Genomic DNA, 24,327 nt, shown 5'->3' with positions numbered 1-24,327 from the left:
AGCAGCGGGGACTGGGCAAGAGACCCCCTCTGCAGTCTTGGGGCGGGGGGCTCTTTAGCTCAGCCTCTGGTTGCTGGCCCCTTCCAGAGAGGGGGATGACCTTGTCGGGCACTCCTTCTCACTCTTCCACGGTCTTCCTACAGCATCTTTTGTGGCCTCGGCATTCATGGCCAGGGGCAAATCCCTGCAAATCCTTCTGGACATTTCCTTAAGGAACAAATCATGAGCCAGCGAGCAATCCCACTGCTAGATAGATCCACCAGAGAAACGAGCACGGAGGCCCGCCAAAAATAATAATAGCAAGCACAGAACAATCCAGACAGCTTTATTCGTAACAGCCCCAAACTGGAAACGTGACAAACGTCCATCAGCAGTAGGAAGCATAAATAAATCGTGATATGGTCCCACGGTGGGACAGCACTCAGCAATAAAAATTGTTATTGTTCATGTGCAACAACCTGGAGGAATTTCACAGACGCAGTGATGATCAAAAGACAGCAGACCTACGATACAACGTGCTGCGAGATGCCATTTAGATGAGATCCAAGAACAGCCCAAGTGAATAGATGGTGATACTGGTTAGAAGAGTGGCTTCCTCGGGATGGGGAGACCGCCCTGGGTATTGGAAATGTTCCTTGTCTGGGTGGTAGCAGCATAAGTGTGTGTGTGTGTGTGTGTGTGTGTGTGTGTGTGTGTGTGTGAAAATCTTCAAGTTGTATACTCAAGATTTGTGTATGTTACCATATGTACGTTATGCCTCGATTAAAGCAATTAAAGGACCAATGATCTCACGGTTCGTGAGTTCAAGCCCCGCATCAGGCTCTGCGCTGGCTCAGGCGTACTTTCTCTCTCAAAATGAATGAATGAATGAATGAATGAATGAACGAACAAACAATCAAATGACCAAATACATTTAAAATTTGTTCTATAAGGTATACATTGTGGCTCTTTTCCCATGAACATCCCGGCCACACTGGCTCTCTTTGTCAGTTGGGTGCTGGGGTGGGCAGCTCCATAACTGGCTCTTCAGAGGTTTCCTACTCCAAAGCATGAGAAGCTCTGAATTGCTGCCCTGCCCCCATGACCGGCCCACAGAGGCACCTGCTTCCCTTTGCCTTCAGCCCCCTTGACCTCTTTGTCTTCCCATATAAAGTGCCAAAGGAGAAAAGAGCAGGAAGATACGGGACCTGAGACATGGGAAGGCCACATGAAAGGGTGAACATTTGAGCAGGGCCATGGCGGAAAAAAGTCTAGGAGGATCTGTGCTATGCGGGTAACTATGGTTAACTCTGCAGAGAGAAAGGCAAGGGAATGTTCACGTTTTACTCCACATATTTCTGTAATGGTTGAAGTTTTTATTTTATTTTATTTTATTGTATTTAAATTTTATTTTTTAAATGTTTATTTTTGAGAGAGAGAGAGAGAGAGAGAGAGTGGTGAAGGGGCAGAGAGAGGGGGAGACACAGGATCTGAAGCAGGATCCAGGCCCCGAGCTGTCAGCACAGAGCCCGACGTGGGGCTCAAACTCACAGACCACGAGATCATGACCTGAGCCGAAGTTGGACGCTCAACCGACTGAGCCACCCAGGCGCCCCTGATTGAAGTTTTTAAATGAACACGAATTACCTCTATACTTAAAAATAATAATAACATATATTCACAAAACTCATATAGTCCGACCATCTCAGTGGCGAAGGTACAGGCAGAAGCCGGAGCGTTTTGCCCAAGATTATACGACTACCCTATGGCAGACCAGGGCTGTCATCGGGCCCTCTGGTTACCCGCGTCCTGCTCTTTGGAACTTGTTTTGTACAAGATCTGGCCTGTAATTCCAGTTGAATGTTCTTGGTTGCTGACCATTTCGTTTGTTTTTCTGACTGAGATTTTTCTCTCAGGATACGTAATATATCAGCTCAGGCCACCATATCAAAACACCACAGGCCCAGTGGCTTAAAAAGCAGAAATGCGTTTTCTCGCAGTTAGGGTTAGGGTTAGACTGAATGTCTAAGATCAGGGTGTCACCACGGTGGGATTTCTTCCTGGCTTGCAGATGGGACTGCCTTCTTGCTGTGTCTTACATGGTATTTCCTGGGTGCAGAGGGAGAGAGGGAGTTCAAGCTCTCTGGCATCTCTTCTTACAAAGGCACTAATCCCATGAGACCAGGGCCTCACCCTCATAACCTAATGACCTCCCAAAGACCTCATTACAAAAACCATAACATTGGGTGTCCGGGCTTCAACATATGATTTGGGGTGGGGGACGCACACATTAAGTCTATCACACAGACATAGCCCTCCCAGATACGGGACATAATTACGACTCCTTTCTCTATCTTGGACATTTTTTCCCCCTGAACTTTATTTAGTTTAACCAACAACTCTTTACTGAGCACTTACTGTGTTCTAAGATCTTAGGATTACATCGATGAACAAAAGGACAAAGACCCCTATCCTCATGATTCCTTTTTAATGATCGTGGACCCCGGGGCTTAGTCCTTGGTTCCCTTTCTCTTGGGTTAATCCACTTTCATTCTCTTGGTGATCTCATCCAGCTTCACAGCTGGCTGTAGACAACATGTGTAAGACAAAGACTCCTACCTTTCGATTTGCAACCCCATCTCTCCCAACTCCACTGCCCACCCAGCACTCCCACTTGGTTGACTAATATCTGTAGTGGGTGGTATGGGATGCAGGCTGGATTTTTCCCCTTCAGGTCCAAGGTACTCATTCCCAAAGCCATAGGGGGTGTTGCCTGCTCATAGCCGACCTCCCCCAGGGACTGCGGGGAAGCTGTCAGGCTGAAGGGAGCTGCGTCACCCAATCAAGTGACTGAGGTAGCCGACCAAGGCTCAGTCCTCTCGCTTCAATTCAAGACAACTTTAAGAAGTCATTCCAGGGACCCTGGGGGGCTCAGTCGGTTAAGTGTCCAGCTCTTGATTTCGGCTCGGGTCAAGATCTCACGGTTTGCAAGATAAAGCTCCGCGTTGGCCTCACTGAGCATGGAGCCTGCTTAAGATTCTCTTTCTCTCTCTCTTCCTCTGTGCCTTCTCCCCTGCCCACACACACATTTTCTCTCTCTCAAAATCATTCCAGTTCAGGTACGTGGTATGTGGCCATTGAGATGGCAGATAAGTTCTCCTCTATCCTATCTGGAAGGATGACAGGAAGTTGTCCACATTCACAAGGGATGAACAACAGCATCCATTATGGTCTAGCCCCAGGGCTATGTTAACTCTCTTTCGTCTGTCACGAAACCGACTGAAGGGACTCGGACCGCCTGGACATTCTGCAGAATATCTTCTTGATCCACTATGTCAATGAACGAAAGTGGAAAGTGGATTGGAGTCTTGATGAGACATGTTTGTTTCAAAAGAGGGAAAATAAATCCCATGAGGAGTCAAAGGCCCAGTTAAAAACACATGACCACGCCTCACACAGATGTTTATAGCAACGTATTTCATAATTGCCCAAATTTGGAAGCAACCAGGATGTCTTTCGGTAGGGTGAATGGATGCATAAACATCCAGATGATGGAATATTCCTCAGCGCTAAAAAGAAACGAGGTATTAAGCCGTGAAAAGACACAGAGGAAGCTTAAATGCACTAAGTGAAGGAAGCCAACCTGAAAAGGCTCCGTACTGTACGATCCCAGCTATCTGACATCTGGAAAAGGCAAAAGTATGGAGATAGTGAAAAGATCAGTGGTTTCCAGGGCTTGGTGGGAAGGGAGGGATGAACAGGTGGAGCACAGAGGATTTTTAGGGCAGAGAAACTACTCTGTATGATACTATAATGGTAGAGACATGTCATTATACATTTGTCCAAATCCATAGAATGTTCCACGCCAAAAGTGGACCCTAATGCAAACCATGGACTTTGGGTGATTATCATATGTCAACACAGGATCCTCAATTGTAACAAATGTACCACTCTGGTGGGGGCTGTTGGTAATGGGAGAGGCTGTACATGTGTAGGTCAGGGGGTACGTGGGAAATTGCTGTACTTTCTGCTCAGTGTTGCTGTGAACTTAAAACTTCTCTGAAAAGTAAAGTCTATTTTTAAAAAAGAGTCAAAGGCCCACCACATCAGTGAAATTTTTAGGGGTCTTGGAGCATTTAGGACATCCTTTTTTTAAAAAATATTTTTTAAATGTTTATTTTTGAGAGAGAGGGAATAAGCAGGGGAGGAGCAGAGAGAGGGGGACAGAAGATCTGAAGTGGGCTCCGCGCTGACAGCAGAGAGCCCGATGCAGGGCTCGAACCCACAAACTGTGAGATCATGACCTTGGCCAAAGACGACTGAGCCACCCAGGCGCCCCAGTACATCCTTTTCAAAGTAAAAGACAAAGTAAAAGATAAATTGCATCTCTCACCATGAAGCAGGAAGCATAATGCCTGGCAGGACTCTTACGGTTCTAGAAGCTGCATATCCTATACGTGGGAATACTACTCTGACCCGTTTGCTGTGCGGCATAGAAGGATGGCTAGATTTAAGTGGGGTTCAGTAGAGGGAAAGTTTTCTGCAACAGGTCCGGGCTGAAATGCAGGAAGCCCTACCATTTGGGTCATAAAAACAGGCAGATCTCTACCATAATATCTGTGCTCTCAAAAGATATGTGGAGCTTATATCAAATCCCAAAAGGAGAGCCACATCATAAACTCCAGAGCTCTGAAACAAGGCCAAGCCATCTGCAGCAAAGAATTTGAAAACCGGCTCCTGGCATGCTTTGATTTTTGGTAGAGATGGAGTAACTGACCATGGGATATCAAATAATCATGTGGCCAGACTGCCCATCATGAGCTGGCTCCTGTCAGGGCTACTGGGTCAAGGTCATGTGGGTCCAGGAGCAATGCACTATAAGACAGACCAGAAGGTACAAGTAAGCTGAAGGAGCCAATTGCCCAGATTTCCATGTCATCTGGGACTATGGTACCAGTATCTCTCCTCAGCTCGCATGTATGGCTACATGCTCAGTCCTTTATGACCAGCTGATGGAGAAGGAAAATGGCCAGCTTGGCTCACATATAGGTCAGCTTGGTATGTGCGTGCAAAGCAAAAACGGACTTGTGATGTACAACTGCTCCAGACAGTGGTTAGGGGGAAATCCTCCCAATGGGCAGAACCTCGTGTTGTGTGGAAAGAGAAGTGGCCTTGGTTAAGAATGTACCTAAACTCATGGACAGTGGCCAATGGCTTGGCTACTTGGTCACGGGGTCTGGAGGGGTAGAAATTTTGGAAGATCAGGGACAAAGAGGCAGGTGGGAAATCCCGTGGTAGTCAGTAAGAAGTGTGAGTATCTTGGTATCGCATGTTATCCCCTACCAGAGAGCATCTGCTATGGAAGAGGCACCAAGCACTCATGTGGTCAGAGCCACCCAGTCAGTTCATGTCAGCCGGCCCCCGTCATCAGCCATTCCGGTACTGAGATGTTGCCCTTGAACGGAGTAGCCATGGTGGTCAAGATTACATGGGAGTTCAACAGTGTAGGCTCCCCTCTTACCCTCTAACGTCACTGTTGACTATCCAACCTGGCAGCAGAGACACCAGTGTGTTAGAGCCAGCCTACGAAGCTTTGGGACAGTCGACTGTCCACCTTTCAGGAGTTTTGTGCGACGGTTGACATCATGTTGGTAGCGTGGAATTGGCCGTGGTGGGAATACTTACAACACGGAAATCAGCAGATGCTACAAGTCAGGTTCCCACGCCCCCCCCACCCCCCCCACCCCCCCACGGCCCCTACTCAGATTTTTAAATATTTACCCAGCATACTAGTCAACAGAGACCAAGGCTGAGCCCCTGATACAGTACCATCCCTTGAGGACACCAACCAGCCCCTTGATAGCAAGTTGATTACATTGAACTTCTTTCACCTCAAAATGGGCAGCAATTTATCTTGACTGAAATTGACACATATATCAGGGCCTTTTCTGCCAACAGGGCCTCACCCAACAATATTATCTGAGGGCTTACAGGTTCAACTCACTACCCCAAGACCCCACACTATCTAGCATGGGACTAAGGAACATACACTAGAGCAAAGGGGGTGTAGCAGTGGGGACATGACCAGAGAATCCACTGGCCCGATCACATAGGGCAACACCTAGAAGCTGGGAGAGTGATGGAACAGCTTCCTGAAGGTACAGCTGAGTTATCACCTTGTAGGCAATACCCTACAAAGATGGGGTGCCATTCTCCAAGATGCGGCATACGCCCTAAATCAATACCCTTTATAAGGTACTGTGTTCCCAACAGGCAGAATACACGGGGCCAAGAATCAAGAAGTAGAGAAGTAGGAGAGGGCTTGTTTACCATCAATCCCGGTGACCCAACTTGGGGAATTCGTGGGTCCAAATCCTGGAACTCTGAGCAATACGGGTTTAGAAGTTCTGGTTCCCGGAAGGAGAACACTTACTAGAAGACTCAGCAAGAGTCCCATTAAATCGCAAGCTATGGTTTGTTCCTGACCACTTTGGGATCCAATAGAGAAGCAAAAAAATAAGTCACCATCCCAACAGGGCTAATTGCCCCCATTCATCACAAGGAGATAGAACGTATACTATACACGAAGGGCAAGGAAAAATTCGGCACCACGTAATCCACTAAGTGCATTTGAGAACACCTTGCCCAACTTCCTGTGTCAGCTTCACTGAGCTAAAATTTACAAACGATAAAGTTCACTACTTTTTAGTGAACAATTGTATGGTTTGAGGAATATAGATAATAATGTAACCACCACCATGATCATAGTACAAAACATTTCCACATCTTGCCAAAAAGTTTCCCCGTGCCCCTTTGGAGTCAAATCTCTCCTCCTTCCCCTTGGCCCCTGGCAACCACTATGTACTTTCTAGCATTACTGTTTTGCCTTTCCTAGGATTTCCTGTACAAGGAATCATACAGTATGTAGTATTTTGTGTCTGACTTCTTTCATTTAGCGTAAAGCTTTCAAGATTCATCCATACTGTTGCTTGTAGCAGTAGTCTGTTCCTTCTGGCTGCTGAGCAAGTATTCCATTATATGGATTGGCTACATCTCACTTAGTTTCTCCATTCACCAGGCACCAGACATTTGGGCTGTTTTCAGTTTGGGGCTATTATCAATAACACCACGGGGCGTCGCCTGGGTGACTCGGTTAAGCGTCAGACTTTTTTTTTTGAAAAAAATATTTTTTCTTTTTAATCTTTATTTGTTTTTGAGAGAGAGAGAGACAGAGGGAGACAGAGAGAGAGAGACAGAGAGAGAATCCAAAGCAGGCTCCAGGCTCTGAGCTGTCAGCACAGAGCCCAACGCGAGGCTCGAACTCACGAACCCCGAAGTCATGACCTAAGCCAAAGACAGACACTTAACCGACTGAGCCACCCAGGTGTCCCAAAACAGTTTTATTTTTAATGAAGTCTAATTTGTTCACTGTTTTCTTTTAAATAGAAAGAAAGTAGTCATCTTGAGTAGTCAAGAAATCTTTTCCTAACTTATCACTAGGATTTTCTCCTGTGTTGGTTCTTGATTTTTACTGTTTTAGCTCTTACATTTAGGTTTATGATTCTTTTCATTTTTGTTTTTGATTTTGTTTTTAGATGGGAAGCATTTCCTCATCTCCTATTTTCTGGAAGATTTTGTGTAGAATTGACAATATTTTCTCCTTAGATATTAGGTAGAATTTACTAGTGAAGCCATTTGGGCCTAGAGTTTGTTTTATTTTGTTTTTTGGGGGGCCTTTTTGTGGGAAAGCTTTAAAACAAACAAACAAAACAAAAAACTAAACAGAAATCCATACTTTATTCAGAGTTCCTTAGTGTTTTAAAAAAAATTTTTTTTTAATGTTTATATATTCTTGAGAGAGACAGAGCATGAGCAGGGGAGGGGCAGAGAGAGAGAGACACACACACACAGAAGCCGAAGCAGGCTCCAGGCTCCGAGCTGTCAGCACAGAGCCCGACACAGGGCTCAAACCCACAAACTGAGAGATTATGACCCCAGCCGAAGTCGACACTTCACCGACTGAGCCACCCAGGTGCCCCAGAATTCCTTGGTTTTAACCTACTTCCCCTTTTCTGTGCGAGATCCTTCTCCAGGACACCACACTATATTTGCTCGTCATGGCTCCCGAAGCTCTTCTGTGATAGTTTTGCAGACTTTTCTTGTTTTTGACGACTTTGACGGTTTTGAGAGGAACTGGTCAGATAGTTTGTAGACTGTCCCTCAACTGGGATTTATCGGATGTTCTTCTCATGATTAGACTGGGGTTATGGATTTTTAGGGAGGTAGACCGCATATAAACCAGCTCTGGCAATAATTATCCATGATTTACATTCCCCTAATAAAAAGATAAAGGCTCAGAACGGGGTAAAAATGAGAGTCAAACTATCGGTTGCTTACGGGAGACTCACCTAAAACAAAATGATCCCAAAAGGTTAAATTAAAAACTAATGGGATGGTTGGGGCGCCTGGGTGGCTCAGTTGGTGAAGACTCCAACTTCATCTTAGGTCACGATCTCGCGGTTCCTGAGTTCGAGCCCTGCATTGGGCTCACTGATGTCAGTGTGGAGCCTGCTTCAGATCCCGTCTCCTTCTCTCTCTGCCCCTCCCCGCTTGTACTCCCTCTCTCAAAAATAAATAAACGTTTAAAAAAAATTAGCTAGATGGCAAATGCAAAATGAAAACGGCAATTTTAATACCAGACAAAGCAGAAACTCTCATTCAATGTCAGAGACTCTGTCTTTTTAGGACGTACTGAAAACTCACCTCGCTGCCCCTCAGAGCTTTGGGGGGAGGGAAGGATCTGGGGGGAGCCTGATGGAAAGACTCCAGGCCAGACTGCCGGGGACCCAGCTCACCAAAGTGGCTAAGACAGGTGGTATCCTTCCCATGCCCCTGGGCCACAGATGATTGTGCTGGCATCTTACCACTTCGGGAAGATCCCCTCCCATCCTTCTCTGTGGCTTCAAATCACTTCTGTCGATCCAGAGAGAATCAGCTGAGGAAGGAAGAGACTCAGTGAGGAGGCCTTGTCAGGCCTGGCTCACCATGTCCCTTCTTCCCTCTAGGACTCCGTTTCCTTAACTGCAAAAGGAGTTTGGATTTTCTGACCTCCAAGCTTCACGTTGGCACCAACTGTCAAGGTTGCTCCTGTTCGATTTCTTTCCCCTCTTTTATTGTTGTGGTTGTTGAAATATCTGTCCCATCAGTGTTACTGATCATGTGCCAAACCTACCAGCCATGGGAGGTGTGGGCAGCCCGAGTCTCTGCCTCAGGAGCACTGTGAGCTCATGCTGCCCATCTGGTCAGCAGAGGGCACTGTAGGTGATGCCCCAGAGGGCTGCCCCTACCCGTCCTGTTCTCCCGGGGGGAGGAAGGTGCACCCAGAGCAGAGGGCTGGGGTGTCCTCTCTGGATGCTGTCCCTCACACGAGAGCCCCTTCTAACTCTGGCCTTCCCCTGACTTCCTAGACCGAGGGGCTCAACCATTTTAGCCCTCAGTTTTCTCTGAAAAATAACCCCTTCTTGTCCCTACCTTAGTTATACAGATAAAGAAAATGCCAGGTAAAGTTACTTGGGCTCCCTCTCTCTCTCTCTTCCTCCCCCACTCAGGCTCCGTCTCTCTCTCTCAAAAAATAAATGAACATTAACCCAAAAGTTAAAAAAAATATGTTAGCAAAGAAAACCCTTCTGTAACTACGACCAATATTATGAATTTGAAGCAAATACTTCCTCTTTCTACTTGTAAGTAGCTACTGAGGGATGGGAAAGTTAACCGTCTTGCCTGAGGTCTTGCACGGCAAATTAGAATTAAAAAATTAAAAAAACAACAACTACAGCTCTTCCTACTCCTTATCCTACTCCTTAGTATATGTTCCATCCACTTAAACACTGTCACCTCTCACTGTTCATATTTATTTAGGTGTGCAGTAACAATCTTGGGTTTTTTTATCGGTAAGAGATACATACCAAAATATTTACATTGGATGACATTTCATGATGTTTGGGATTTGTTTCAAAATACTGTGGAGAAATATGTAGGATGAAACAAAGCTGGCAGTAGGGTGAAATTGTTGATGGTGGGGAGAAGTCCCCTAGGGTTCATTCATTATCTTATTGTCTCTACTATTGTATAGGCTTAAAATTTTTTGTCATCAACAATAAGGTGAACTATTCTTTTCCTCTTCTTCCACACACTAATCTCTGACGCCTTTCCCCCCCTCCTACACATTTGACCACATTTTCTGATAACATCTAATCTCAGTCTGTAATCTAAGCACTGGGGGGGGGGCGGGTCATGAAAGGGCAAAGGGAAGGACAGCAGGACAGGGAGGAAGGACAGGTAACACCCATCACCTCTTGAGTCTTGGGAGAATGAAAACAATCACGCCTAAGTGAGGGTTCATTATGCTATTTTCCCCAGGCAAGGTAAAAGGCAGGGGAGGGGCTCCTCAGGGCTTTTGAGCACAGGTTGGGGTTTAATTGTACTTGGGAACTTTGCTACTGGGACCTCGCCCTGGTGACTGATCTTGCCCTGATGACTGCCAATCTACTGAGGAGAACTTGTCTAGCCAAGTCCAAGGAAAGCAAACTCACCGTCTGTGTACTCACCCCTAAAAACGTTCAAAGACTCCGAAGGAAATAGCACAAAAGGCACATTGGCGTTTGTCCCATCTGCAAAAACTGTGAACTCCAGTGAGACTTAGAAGACAAATGTGTGTCAAGAGAAGAAAAGAAAAAAATGAAATATGGTGAAACTCTTGCCAGACAGAAGGAGAGGTTGCCAAGACGCTGCTAGGTAGGGCTGAGCAAGAACAGCAGGTTCTAGACCAAGGGTAAGAGAACCAAAGAGCTGCCCACAAAAAGATTTCCAACTTTGGTAAGGAAAAGTGTAAGTAAGGTTAACTGACTGACATCCAACAAGTTTACAGGTAAAAATATGTTACAATTAATATCCTTAGTAGAGAGTTCTTATAAATGAATGAAAAAAAAAAAGACTATTGTCCCAATAGAAAAATGGGCAACGGATATGAACAGGTAATTCGAGAAATAAAAATCATCAATGACACAGGAAAAGATGCTCAACCTCATTAGTAATCAAAGAAAGGCAATATAAAATAGCAACGAGAAATATTTTTGGTCAACCGTACTGACAAAGATCTCAAAAACTGATAATATTTGAAGTTTGTGAATGTCATTACCAATAAATTGCCCAAGTTGGTTCTGTTTATGGAGGGCAATTTGATAATATATAACTAAATTTAAAATGTACATGACAGGGGGCGCCTGGGTGGCTCAGTTGGTTAAGTGTCCAACCTTAGCTCAGGTCATGATCTCGCAGTTCATGAGTTCGAGCCCTGTGTCAGACTCTGTGCTGACAGCTCGGAGTCTGGAGCCTGCTTCGAATTCTGTGTCTCCCTCTCTCTCTGACCCTCCCCTGCTTGTGCTCTCTCTTTCTCAAAAATAAATAAACATTAAAATAAAATAAAATAAAATAAAATAAAATAAAATAAAATAAAATAAAATAAAATAAAATGTATATGGGGTGCCTGGGTGGCTCAGTCAGTTAAGCATATGACTTTGGCTCAGGTCATGATCTCACAGTTCATGGGTGTGAGCCCTGCACTGGGCTCTGTGTTGACAGCTCAGAGCCTGGAACCTGCTTCAGATTCTGTGTCTCCCCTCTCTCTCTGCCCCTCCACAGCTCACGCTGTCTCTCTCTCTCTCAAAAATAAGTAAACATTTAAAATAATTTAAATGTATTTAGATTTTGGGGCACCTGGGTGGCTCAGTCAGTTAAGCGCCTGACTTTGGCTCAGGTCATGATCTCACAGTCCGTGAGTTCAAGCCCCACATCGGGCTCTGTGCTGACAGCTCAGAGCCTGGAGCCTGCTTTGGATCCTGTGTCTCCTTCTCTCTCTGCCCTTCCCCTGCTCCCTCTCTCTCTCTCTCCCTCTCAAAAATAAATAAACATTAAAAAAAATTTTAATGTATATGGATTTTTAAAAATGTGTTTATTATTAGAGACAGAGAATCCAAAGCAGGCTCTGATGCTGGGCTCCATCTCAGGACTGAGATCTCATGACCTGAGCTGAAACCAAGAGTCAGACACAACCGCCTGAGCCACCCACATGCCCCTAAAATGTATATAGGTTATGACCCAGTAGTTCCCCTTCTAGGATTTTATTCTAAGGGCACAAGGCTGTCTGTCCTGTTACCGGAGCACAATTGGAAATACCCAAAGGTCCTCAAAGGGAACTGGTCAACCTCCTGCTTTCTAATTGGTCCTTTCCATAAAATACAAACATGCTGACATCTTTCGTGTCTGTAACCTGTCCCCTCACTCCACGCCCCCAAGAGAAGTCCTGTTGCCTTCACTTCACCAACAAACTTTCCAAAGGGTCTGCGTTTTTCTCCACTTCTTACCTCCCAGCTCTCTACACCTGTGTCCATCTGTACCCCGCTGCTGCCCTAAGACCATCGGTGGTTCCGTTGAGAAATGTAATGGACTGTTCCCAGCCTCTTGAAAGTGTCTTATACTGTTGCCCACTTTCTGCTTTTGGAAATGTGCTGTTGCCCTGGCTGCCATGACCCTGGGCTCCTCTGCTTTTCCTCCTTCCACCCCAACTGCGCCTTCTCGGCCTCCTCTGCCAGCTCCCCTTCCTCAGCCCAGCGCCGCACTGTGGACCTTCCTCAGGACTTCGGCTTCTCACTCTCCATGGTCTCCCTCAGGCAGCTCAGCTTGTCCTTGGCTTTCCTCACCTCTGGCCTCTAACCAGACCTCTCTCTCCAGCTGCTGACCGGACACCCTTCATAGTCCCTCTGCCTGCTTCTGCACCCCTGGTGTCCTTCTGTTGGCCAAAGGCACCACCGTTTGCCCAAGACAAAAAGTCACCGTTGGCTTCTCTCTGCCTTGCCATGTTCAGTCAACAGTGAGGCCTGTTCATGTCATTGCACTCCTCCCCTGTCACCCTATCCAGACCACCAGCCATTCTCACGCTGCAGCCAGAGGGGTCCTCTGGGACAGGTCCAAGCATGCCCCTCTGCTACTTAAAATTGTTCCTGATTTCTCATTTCCATTAGAAAAAAAGTCCAAATCTCCAGCCTGAGCTTACAAACCAGGACAAGACTAGCTTCTTTCTTATCGCTCCCATCTTGCCTCTGGCTGTTTTTACTGAGTGTCTTGTCCCAGCGTGGGCAACCTTCCTTCCCAAGTTCTTAGATATCCTCCCCTTCTCCCACCCACCTGGTGCTGTGTGCCTTCCTTCACAGCCTTCTTGCTTCTGTTCCTCACAGAAGATGGATCTCATTACACAAACCTGCAAGGGAAACTACTAGAACAAATGTCAAGGTTGACCTATCCCTGGATGACTTTTCTCCACAAGTCCACTGACAGGGAAGATGAGGAGATGAGGACTTTTCTCCACAAGTCCATTGACAGGAAAGAGGGAGAGGGGAGGGGGAAGAGGAGAGGGAGGGGAGGAGGAGGGGGAGAGGGAAGGGAGGAAGAGTGGGAGAGGGAGGAACAAATTCTTCTCACTAGCAGAAGGTCTAGGGCCATTTTTTCACACAAGTGAGCAAACCAAGGCCCATTGGTCATCAGGGATCCTGGCTCCCCTTTCCTCCTTTCCTTCCAGAGGTGGTCTCCAGAGATTGGCCAAAGGTTTGGGAAGGGTCTCCACAGTCACTGATGACATCCACCCTCAGCATTCATTCTGTAATGCAAAAAAGCCTTTCAGGAAGACTAATGACCATGCTTTATGGGTCATGGCTCACCTGCCAGAAAATAGTGAGGAGGTTATTATTGAATTTTGACAAGCTTTGAGGGAACTCTAATAAGAGGAGAACTCCAAAACTCCCAGTGGAAATGCTCTGACCCTGGATTCAGCCAAGCCTGCCACCCCCTCCTCCCCCACCCCTATGAAACGCATGCATGTTCTTCTGGAGCCTCTGAAGTCCGGTAAATCATGTCTTCTGAATAAGTCGCAGCTTCCTGAACCCTAAGACTTCCCCAGACCCCAGAAATCCACGCGTGGGTCTTCATCGGCACTACAGAAACAGACTCCAGCTGAGCTCAATTCCTGGAGCTTCCGCTCTTGGTGAAGCTTGCTTCAAGCAGGTCAAGTGCTGTCTGACCACTGGTCTGGATGCACAAAGCCAGACCGGTCACTGCCATGAGTTCAGGAGACCCATAGCCCCTGGCTCGGCTTGGCCGTGCCCAGAAGGGCCTTGAAGAGTTCTGCATTCACCTTGGGATTCTGGATCTTGTTAAGACTGAGCTGCTAGAAACTTCTGCAAAGTTGTTCACTTGCCAAGGGCCCCAGAGCCATCGTTAGTCTGCTCCTCCAGCCAGGGGATCCCAGAACCAGATTGTCCTCAAGCTTCAGGATCTGTGGACAGAGTTCACAGACTACAACCCAGGGGAGCATGGCACCCACTGTGACCGGTAATGATGAATGCTCACTGTGAGTGCCCTGAGAACACGGGAGGGAGTTTTCCTACACAGCAGGGAAGGGCGGGGAACCCAGTGACTATCCCGTAGCTATGCCTCTTGGACAGGGGGGTCGGTACCTCTGAGGCTCTGGAGGCCACAGGAGAAGCTTGACCCATGTGCAGGCTTTCTGCTCATTCCTTGCCATTGTGATGCTCTAGGAGAGTCTCAGAGGCAGAGAACTCCAAAGGGTGCTTGCTAATGCTAAAAGGCTATTCCCATGTGCCATTTTAGGGGCTCATGGTTCCCACAGAACTACAACTATAGCCCCTGAGTAACGACCAGGCTCAATTCCCAATGCATCTCTGGAATTGCAGGAGTAGATCAGTGCCCCGTGTATGCATTCATTCTTGAGTGTCTATAAGCCAAACACACTATTCGATATTGGAAGTAGAGGCTGATGTCTTGAAACATGTTTGAATGTTCCCAAGGCCTCTTGGCTGCTAATGGGAGGACATCAGGGCCAAGTTTAAGCATCCCAGAGCGCTCTGCAGAGACCCTGGAGAATGGAGGGATGCCCTTTGACATTTACCCATGGATCAGCAGCCACAATACCTGAGTTTTTTAAGAAATATTAAGAACTATTCCCCTCCAGATATTTTAATCCTGAATGTGAAGTAGGTATAATCCCCAGCTTGAAGACTGGAGAGATTAAGCAACTAACTCCGGGTCACACAGATAAGTGATAAAGCTGGCTTTAGAACTTGGTCCTATCTGACCCTAAAGCACATGCATGCTCTTTCTTTCATGCCTCAAAGCCCTTCAGGAAAAAATATTCTTAATGCCAACCCTGGTACTTAGAAATCCTGTGCAAGATAAGGTTTCTTTTGGGAGCTTGGGATAGGCTGGGGGGATGGGGAGTGATTGCTTGCTGGGTATGCAGTTTCCTTTCAGGGTGATGAAAACATTTTGGAACCAGAGGTGATCGTTGCACAACACTGGTAATGTACGAACTGCCATTACATTCTACACTTTAAAGTGGCTCATCTTAAGTTATGTTAATTCTACCTCAATTGAAAAAAGAAATAAAGAAAATAAAAGGTCTTCTTTCATAGGCTGGGCATTGTGAGTCCTCCTCCCTTTTTGTCAAGGCACTGACACCATTGCAGCAAGGGATGGAGCTTTCTAGCAGGTAAATCCTCTGTTAATTTTCCTTAATAATCTGTCTCTGAAAGTTTCTGACCCATCAATCTGAAAACTTGGGCCCTAAGTCTTGGTGCTCTAGAGTATGTGGGGTAGCCCAGCCTCATATCACTGGCCCTACCATTGCTACAAAAAAATAAATAAATAAATAAATAAATAGGAGGAAAAATACTAAGACTCCTCTGGAGAAGTTTGTTTCAAAATATGATGTTTAGGGGGCACCTAGGTGGCTCAGTCGGTAAGCGTTTGACTCTTGATTTTGGCTCAGGTCATGGTCTCACGGTTTGTGGCATCAAGCCCACGTCGGGCTCTGCACTGACAGCATGAAGCCTTCTTGGGCTTCTCTCTCTCCCTCTCTATCTCTGCCCCTCCCCACCCCTCTCACTCTAGCACACGTGTGTCCTCTCTCTCCAAATAAATAAATATTTAAAAAAGAAAATAAAAGATGATGCTTACGTAGGCTCAGGTGATGGAACTCCCTGGATTTTAGTCAGGGCAAGTCAGAAACTCAGATTCCCTTGTGTTATCACAGAGGCAAAGGAACACAAGCCTGAAGTCAAGTGATGGGCTTTGGTTCAGGGAATAATTCCAGGACAGGGCTGCAGAGGAGACCCTTCAGACAGGGATTACCTAAAATGTCATTTTCTGTTGTTTCACTTAAGTAATATAATTGTGTTAAAAAAAAAAAAAAACTTTCATGTGCCCATGGTATCTCATTCCTGGAAACCCACAGCCTCTTGCTGAAATAGGAAAGTGAGCAGAGGATCATGGACAACAAGAGCTGTGTGCCAGGGGGCCAGGCCAAGGCCTCTGAATAGAAGAGTGGAAGCAATACCATGGTTTCTATCCTAAACTCCTCTGGACCAAGTCACAGGAGAGTCCCATGTTGGGTAGGAGGACTGCACAGAGAACTGCAGGGAAATTTCCTCCAGTCTCCGGCTGAGCACTGACCAGAGGACAGACGAGAGGAAGACACTTGTCCAGGGAAGGAACAACCAGAAAGCTGTAAGCCAAACAATTCCTGAAGTACACACAGCACCGGGAATGGTTCCAGGAGCTGAAGGGGGAGACCTCATAACACCCAGGGCAGCACCTTAGTAGTGGAAATGAATTAGCCCTAGATTAAAGCCTGTTATGGACCTGCCCCAACAGAGCTTAAAAGCAGGCCTCAAAAGGATCAAATCAATGGGGCATGTGGGTGGCTCAGTCAGCTGGGCATCTAACTCTTGCGATTGGCTCAGGTCATGATCTTACAGTTCGTGAGATCAGCCCCTGGTGTCAGTGCAGAGCCTGCTTGGGATTCTCTCTCTCCCCTTCTCTCTGCCCCTCCCTTGCTTATTCTCTCTCTCTCTCTCTCTCCCCCCACCAAAATAAATAAATAATGTTTATTGTTTATTTATTTTTGAGATAAAGAGAGTGCAAGCAGGGGAGGGGCAGAGAGAGAGGGAGACACAGAATCTGAAGCAGCCTCCAGGCTCCGAACCATCAGCACAGAGCCCAACACAGGGCTCAAACTCATGAACCATGAGATCATGACCTGAGCCGAAGTCAGATGCTTAACCAACTGAGCCACCCAGGTGCCCCGATAAACATTTTTTTTTAAATGGATGAAACTGATACCAGGTAACTACCTGCATGCCAGAGCACAGCTCAGCACTACATAAATGCAATAAAATCCATCATCCATCAGGGTAAACTTGACAATGTCTGGCAGCCAATCAGATATTAATTACTATGCATGCAAAAAAGCAGCAAATATGGCCCATATCCTGGAGGAACACAGATCCAGTATTGACAGAGATCACGGAATTAGCTGACACGAATATGAAAAAGCTATCATAAATTCCATATGTTAGAAGCTAGAGGAGAACAGGAACAAGATGAAGAGAGAAATGGAAGACATTAAAAAAAAAGACCCATCTAGAGATGACAATGACAATACTTAGGTCAAAAACTACACTAGATAGGATAAACAACTGATTGAACACTGTAGAAGAAAAGATCAGTGACTTTGAAGACACAGCCATAGAAATTGTCCAAAATGAGGAATAGAGAGAAAAAAGACTGACAAAAAATGGGCAGAGCACCTGTGAACTGTGGAAATATCGACCACTCTCACATATGTGCTATTGGAGTTGCTGAAGGAGAGACAGAAAAGGTAGCTGAACACATAGGCCCTTTTCCCAGTGAACACTGGATGATAGTTTTCCATGTACCTTAAAATAGTGCCCACATTCCTTATGTTGACCTACAAAATTGTACCCACCTGCCCTGCTCACCACTCCAATGTTAGCTCCACCAACCTCTCCTTCACCCACTTCCCTCCGGCCATGCTGGACTACTTAGCTCTTCAGACTTTCCCCAGCCTGGGCTTTTCCACTTGTTGTTCCCTCCACCCAGAAGGCTCTCCACACTCCCAGCTGACTCCCACCTCTCCTTTGGATCTTAGCTGAGCATCACATCCTCAGAGAAATCCTCCCTGACTTCCCAACCAGACACAGTCCCCTAAGCATCCTTAGCACGCACACTGCTCCTCGGCAGCAATCTGTACACTTAAGATGAATCAGTTATGACTTTAATGTCTTTTTCCTTAGAGTGTTGCTTGTCACAACATTCCAAATGCTCAGGCTAGTGCCCCTCAGCTGGAAAGTGGCAGAGATGAGGCTTTGCTGCTGCATTCATCTTGCTCTCAAACTGTCTCTGTTGTGACAAGCAATCCCCAGGCTTGATTGCTGCCTCCTTGACACAGAATAACTATCTCGACTTAGTCCATGGTTGCCCCTCTAATATCTACCAGCAAGTACCCATCTTTTCTATGAGTAAAATGGGCCAGGAAAGCCCTTGGAGAGGGCCAGAGACACCCTTGGATTAGTCAGGACTCTCTGAAGAAACAGAATAGGATGAGTGTATATATACATACATAGAAAGAGATTATTTAAAAGAATGGTCTCATATGATAATGGAGGCTGGCAACTCTAAAATCTGCAGGGTGGGCAGGCTGGAGGCCCACAGAAGAGCCAATGATGCAGTTCAGGTCTGAATGGCCCCTTTTGCTTGAGGGAAGTCAGTCTTTTGTTTTATTAAGACCTTCAACTGATTGGATGAGGCCCACCCAGATTATGGAGGGCACTGTGCCTCACTTCAAGTTCACTGATTTAAATGTTAATCTCATGCTCAAAACAGCCTCAAAGAAACACCCTCTGGAATAGTGTTTAAGCAAACACCTAGGCACCATGGCACAGCCAAGTTGACAAATAAATCACCCTCCAGAATAGCGTTTCAACAAACATCTGGGCACCATGCACAGCCAAGTTGACACATAAAATTAAGCATCTAAGAACTCTTCAAACACACCTTCTGTGAAGCTCTCCCCCATCCAAGTATGAATGAGGGGTTGATCTTATTCATTTCTGTGTCTCCTGAAAGCAGATGTATGTGCTTAACAGATGTTTCCTCTGTTCCTTTATTTCCTCTTTCCCTGTTGTCTGTCCTTTTCTCTCCCTTCTAAGAAGTCTGTCCCAGGACTGAGTGAACGACTGTCTTTGACTCTCTGTACTGGACCGGTTTACCTTTCTTTCCCATGCTCCTGGTCTTCATCCTTGGTTGACATTTTACATTTATTAATGAAGGCAAAATTGATTATCCTACTAGCCAGTGGGCATTTCCTCTCTCCCCACAAAGCCTCTCTCCTGACCAGTCCATCTATGTACCTCAGTAGGGCTATTAGTTTGCGTTGTTGCTTTGGGATGAACGGTTAAGCTGTGGGTTATGGGAAACCTTAAATAGTGGAATGGAGAGGGTTCTCTTCTGGGCTCCAGTACTCACTTGAGCCGCAGTTCATTCACATTCTTTGTGGAATATCCTCCTGGATTTTTGGTCAAAGCTAAATGGATGGCCATCCACTGGCATAGGACTGGGGGTGGAGGGAGAGGGTTTGGGAGTGTGAGCAGTCCATGGGCTTCCATTAGTCTCTGAGGTGGCCTCCCCGTCTTGCTCCTACCCTCTGTCTGGAGGTTCCCTAACTCCCTAGGATTCTGCTCAGCGGCTTGGCCATATCCTCCAGTGCTTATTCTTGGCTCCATTTTGTTCATCAAGACATTTCTAGCTACGTTATATCTTCCAGAAATTCACAGAAATCCTTTATCTGCTGAAAGCCTATCCTGTTCTCCTCAGTTTTATGACTTTAGCTTTCTGTTTATTTTTCTAATTTTAATGGAGTATCAGGATGGGGACAAGAGGTATGTGGAGACTGACACATGTATTCAGTTCGCTGTGCTGCATGGGAAGTCCAGAATAACCTCAGAAAAGGTGAACTTTCTTCTTTTTACAAGGTGTTGATCCATCAGAGTTCAAATGTCCCAAGAGAGGTACTACTTGCTGTTATCAACATTTATATCTTTGTGTTTGTGAAGGCTGTGAGCACATCTTCTGATTCACAGAGCAATGGAGATCTGTCCAGATGTCAACATTCATGAAGTGTTGTCCATACAGAACTTGCTTACTCCACATAGAAATCTAACGGTGGAGGTACTAAAAACCTCCACCTTTTTTAATGTTTATTTATTTTTGAGAGAGAGAAAGAGCGCACCCAAGTGAATGAAGGGCAGAGAGAGAGGGGGACAGAGGATCCCAAGCAGGCTCTGCGTTGTCAGAATAGAGCCTGACATAGGGCTCGAACTCCTTAACTGTGAGATCATGACTTTAGCTGAAGTCAGACGCTTAACCAACTGAGCCATCCAGGCACCCCTAAAAACTTCCATCTTTTTTAAAAAAAAGTTTTTTTTTTTTTTTAACGTTTACTTATTTTTGAGACAGAGAGAGACAGAGCATGAACAGGGAAGGGGCAGAGAGAGAGGGAGACACAGAATCTGAAACAGGCTCCAGGCTCTGAGCTGTCAGCACAGAGCCTGACGCAGGGCACGAACTCACAGACCGTGAGATCATGACCTGAGCCGAAGTCGGATGCCCAACCGACCAAGCCACCCAGGCGCCCCAAAACTTCCATCTTTAAACAAAATTTTTTTAATGTTTATTTTTTTATTGTTTTGGTTTTTTATTGTTTTATTGTTATTTTTTTTTATTTTTTTATTTTTGAGAGACAGACACTGAGAGAGAGAGACAGAGCATGAGTTGGGGAAGGGCAGAGAGAGGGAGACACAGAATGGGAAGCAGGCTTCAAGCTCAGAGCTATCAGCACAGAGCCCAACACAGGGCTCAAACTCACAAGCCATGAGATCATGACCTGAGCCAAAGTTGGACACTTAACCTGCTGAGTCACCAGGTGCCCCAAAACTTCAATCTTAAATATGAGGCAATTGGGGCTTGGAAAGGCAATTAACATTTGGAAATAGTCACTGTTTTTATTTATTCAATAAATATTTATCCAGGGCTTTCTATCTGCCAGTCACTGTTCTGGGGCCAGGGATACAGGGGTAAACAAGAGAAAGTACCTATCCTCTTAGACTAGGTGTAGGTGGATGACAAACAGATAAATATATAGTATATTGGTTGATGACTGCGTTACTGGGAAGAATAAAGCTGGAAAGGGGGAGGAGCCAGGAGTTGAAGTGGAGTACTCTGTTATACTAGGTGGGAAATCCTTCTGAAAAAGGTAACATTTGAAACCCAAAGAACAATGCCAGCCCCCTTTTGGATAAAGGATAACTAAAAAATGAGGGGCCCCTGGGTTGGCTCAGTCGGTTAAGCATCCAACTCTTGGTTTCGGCTCAAGTCATGATCTCATGTTCAAGTCCCAAGTCAGGCTCTACATTGACAGTGTAGAGCCTACTTGGGATTCTTTCTCTCTCTCTCTCTCTCTCTCTCTCTCTCTCTCTCTCTCTCTCTCTGCTCCTCCCCTGCTCATACTCTCTCTCTCTCTCTCAAGATAAATAAACATTTTTTTAATTAAAAAAAAAGGAGAAGTAAAAAATGAGTTTTCTTTTAAGAGGGAATCCACTTTAATGAACTGGAGACAATGAAGGAAACCCTTGGACTAAAATGTACTTTGATTATTTAGACACTGTGTGGGAACTTCTGTGAGAAGATGACTTTCCAATCTTAGAGAACGATACCAGATCCTTTTTTTTTTTTAATTTTTTTAATTTTTATTTATTTTTGAGGCAGAGAGAAACAGAGCATGAACGGGGGAGGGGCAGAGAGAGAGGGAGACACAGAATCGGAAGCAGGCTCCAGGCTCCGAGTTGTCAGCACAGAGCCTGATGCGGGGCTCGAACTCACGGACCGCGAGATCGTGACCTGGGTCAAAGTCGGACGCTCAACCGACTGAGCCACCCAGGCGCCCCCGATACCAGATCCTTGATTAGCTGATGAACCAACTCAGGCAACAGTGGCTTGTAAAACTACCGTTCAATCTGTTCTGTCCTCCACTGTAGATTTGCGCTTCCTACCATTTGACATAAAGAGATAACAACTCTCTTGTCAATTTTTTTAAGTTTGTTTATTTATTTAAGTAATCTCTCCACCCAACATAGGGCTCAAACTCATGATCCCGAGATCATGTCACATGCTCTTCCGACTGAGCCAGCCAGCCGCCTTCCTTATCAAATTGTTTGACTACAATCTGGCTTTACCATCTAAAATATAAACTTTTGTCTTGATAGACAGCAAGGTTTGTAAAATAGGTTTTAAATATTTGTAAAAAGCCACAAAACATTATACCACCATTTATGTAAAAAATAGTAAAAAGTACACACACACACACACACTCATATTCACAAACATACGCTATCGCACACTGCAAAAATTGCCACTAATTCTTCTCATACCTGCATGTATGCCCTTTTGCAATATGACTTTACAGCTCTTTCCTCCAAGATGTGGAGTCAGCTTTTTCAGATCCCTGAGATCCAGACTTGCCCTGTGTGATGGGAGGTATGTGGCTGTCATGCCCGCTGACAGTGAGCCAACTTCCAGAGATGTGAAGATTCCCTCATCCAAACAGCCTGCCAACTGGGAGACATGTGACCAGGGCCATTCTAGACCATCCACCCCACTGAACAAGCCCGGGTGAGAACTGCCCAGCTGGCTCACAGCATCTTGAGTGGATACAAATGCTTGTTGTTTTAAGCCATTAAGTTTTGGAGTGACTGTTTTGCTGCATAGGCAGCAAGAGCCAACATATCCATGTGGAGGGTATCTCTGGAAAGATTTCTTTACTGGTTACACTGGTTGCCTGGGTCAGGGGCAGGGATAAGAGGAAGAATTTTACTGCATTCCTTTGGGGTCCTTTTGAATTTTGAACCATATGAATGTACATACTATATTCTGAAAAAATGCAATTCTAAAATGTGAAAATTATAGAGCATGACTGCTGTAGAAGAGAGCATCAGTTCATAAAATGTGCTTTTTGTTATTACTTCAAAAGTAACTGAACTGAAAATGAACATATGGAGCTTGTTTTCCTTTCTCAAGTTGATCTAAGATCTTTGTCCTCCAGCACAACAGCCTAAATGCACTATCTGGTATTTGAGACAACAGCCCAGTCTCTTGTCCTTTCCATTGTGGCTTTAATACAAGTGCAGCCGACAGTTTCCAAAGCTCTTACACCATGAAGCATTGTTTTGTCTTCATCTTGCCAAGGATCTTTCTCTGAAGTCCACATTCTTTCCACTATATATAGTGCAGCCTCCTTCTTGGGGCAGAAGGAATGAGAGCTCTGGCATCTACACTAGATCGATTGTGCGTGACAACCTTGAATTGGCTCAAGGGGAAAAAAAGGAGGAATGTGTTGCCTCACTAAATTCAAGGAAAGGTAGAACCGTGGAAAAGTGGGAATGAAAGGGGGCCTGGGAACAGGTGGATCTAGGGACTTGAAGGCTCCAAGTTTCCCCCTTCTGTTTCTTGTTAACATCACGTCATTCGCTCTCCATGCCGACCAGTTTTTGGTGGATAGACCGCTGGACATCACCGGGTCTTAGATCTTACGGCTTGATGCACTGGACCGTGAGGTGTAAACTCACATGAGTAAGGAAGGGCTCTGGCTGGCACTCCCTCCTTGGATCAAGTTTCCATGCTTGGATGAATCAACTATGGCCTAGAGATGGAGCTCAAGTAATCCACATGTTAGAATAATGGAAGGAGCCGTTTTTAAAGGAGAAGCATGTTGTTTCCAGAAGAAAAGAGAATGCTGGGTGTACAGCTAGAATCTAAGGGCAGAAACAAGACAGGCTTTGGAGTCAAGACAGGCCTAGGTCTGTGTCCTAGCATTGCTGCCACTACCGTAGGACTCTGAGCAGGTTACTCTTTTTCTTTTTTTAATGTTTATTTATTTATTTTGAGAGAGAGCGAGAGCGCGAGCAGGGGAAGGGCAGAGAGAGAGGACCCCAAGCAGGTTCCACACTGTCAGCCCCAAGCCCAGTGCAGGGCTCCAATTCACAGACTGTGAGATCATGACCAGTGCCGAAATCAAGAATTGGACGTTTAACCGACCAAGCCACCCAGGCACCCCGGTTACTTACTCAACTTCCAAGGCTCAGTTTTGTCACCTCTAATATCTACCCTATCAGGTTGTTTGATATATTAGCAATAATATGCCTAGCATATACAGCGGGGCCTCCATGCTGATGATTATTCTTTGCTCTCTTGCTTAGGACCCGTACTAAAGATATCTACTGTGGACCTTTCTGCGACACAAAAGCTACTTGCGCATAAAGTCTCAGAATATTAGGGTTGGAAGTTATTTAGTCAGCCCGAGTGCTG

General features: G+C 45.7%; 1 long non-coding RNA gene across 1 annotated transcript in view; it reads right to left on the bottom strand.

Moving 5' to 3' along the window:
* Window positions 1-304: 304 nt before the first annotated feature.
* The window catches only part of LOC131487997 (uncharacterized), a 47,523-nt gene continuing 23,500 nt past the window's right edge, over window positions 305-24,327 (bottom strand). Inside the window, exon 2 of the long non-coding RNA XR_009250042.1 lies at window positions 305-2,088. This is a non-coding gene — a long non-coding RNA (uncharacterized LOC131487997). The remainder of the gene's footprint in view (window positions 2,089-24,327) is intronic.

Source organism: Neofelis nebulosa, chromosome 10 (genome assembly GCF_028018385.1).
Source record: "Neofelis nebulosa isolate mNeoNeb1 chromosome 10, mNeoNeb1.pri, whole genome shotgun sequence".
NCBI lineage: Eukaryota > Metazoa > Chordata > Mammalia > Carnivora > Felidae > Neofelis > Neofelis nebulosa.
This window is presented reverse-complemented; position numbering and strand designations above follow the sequence as displayed.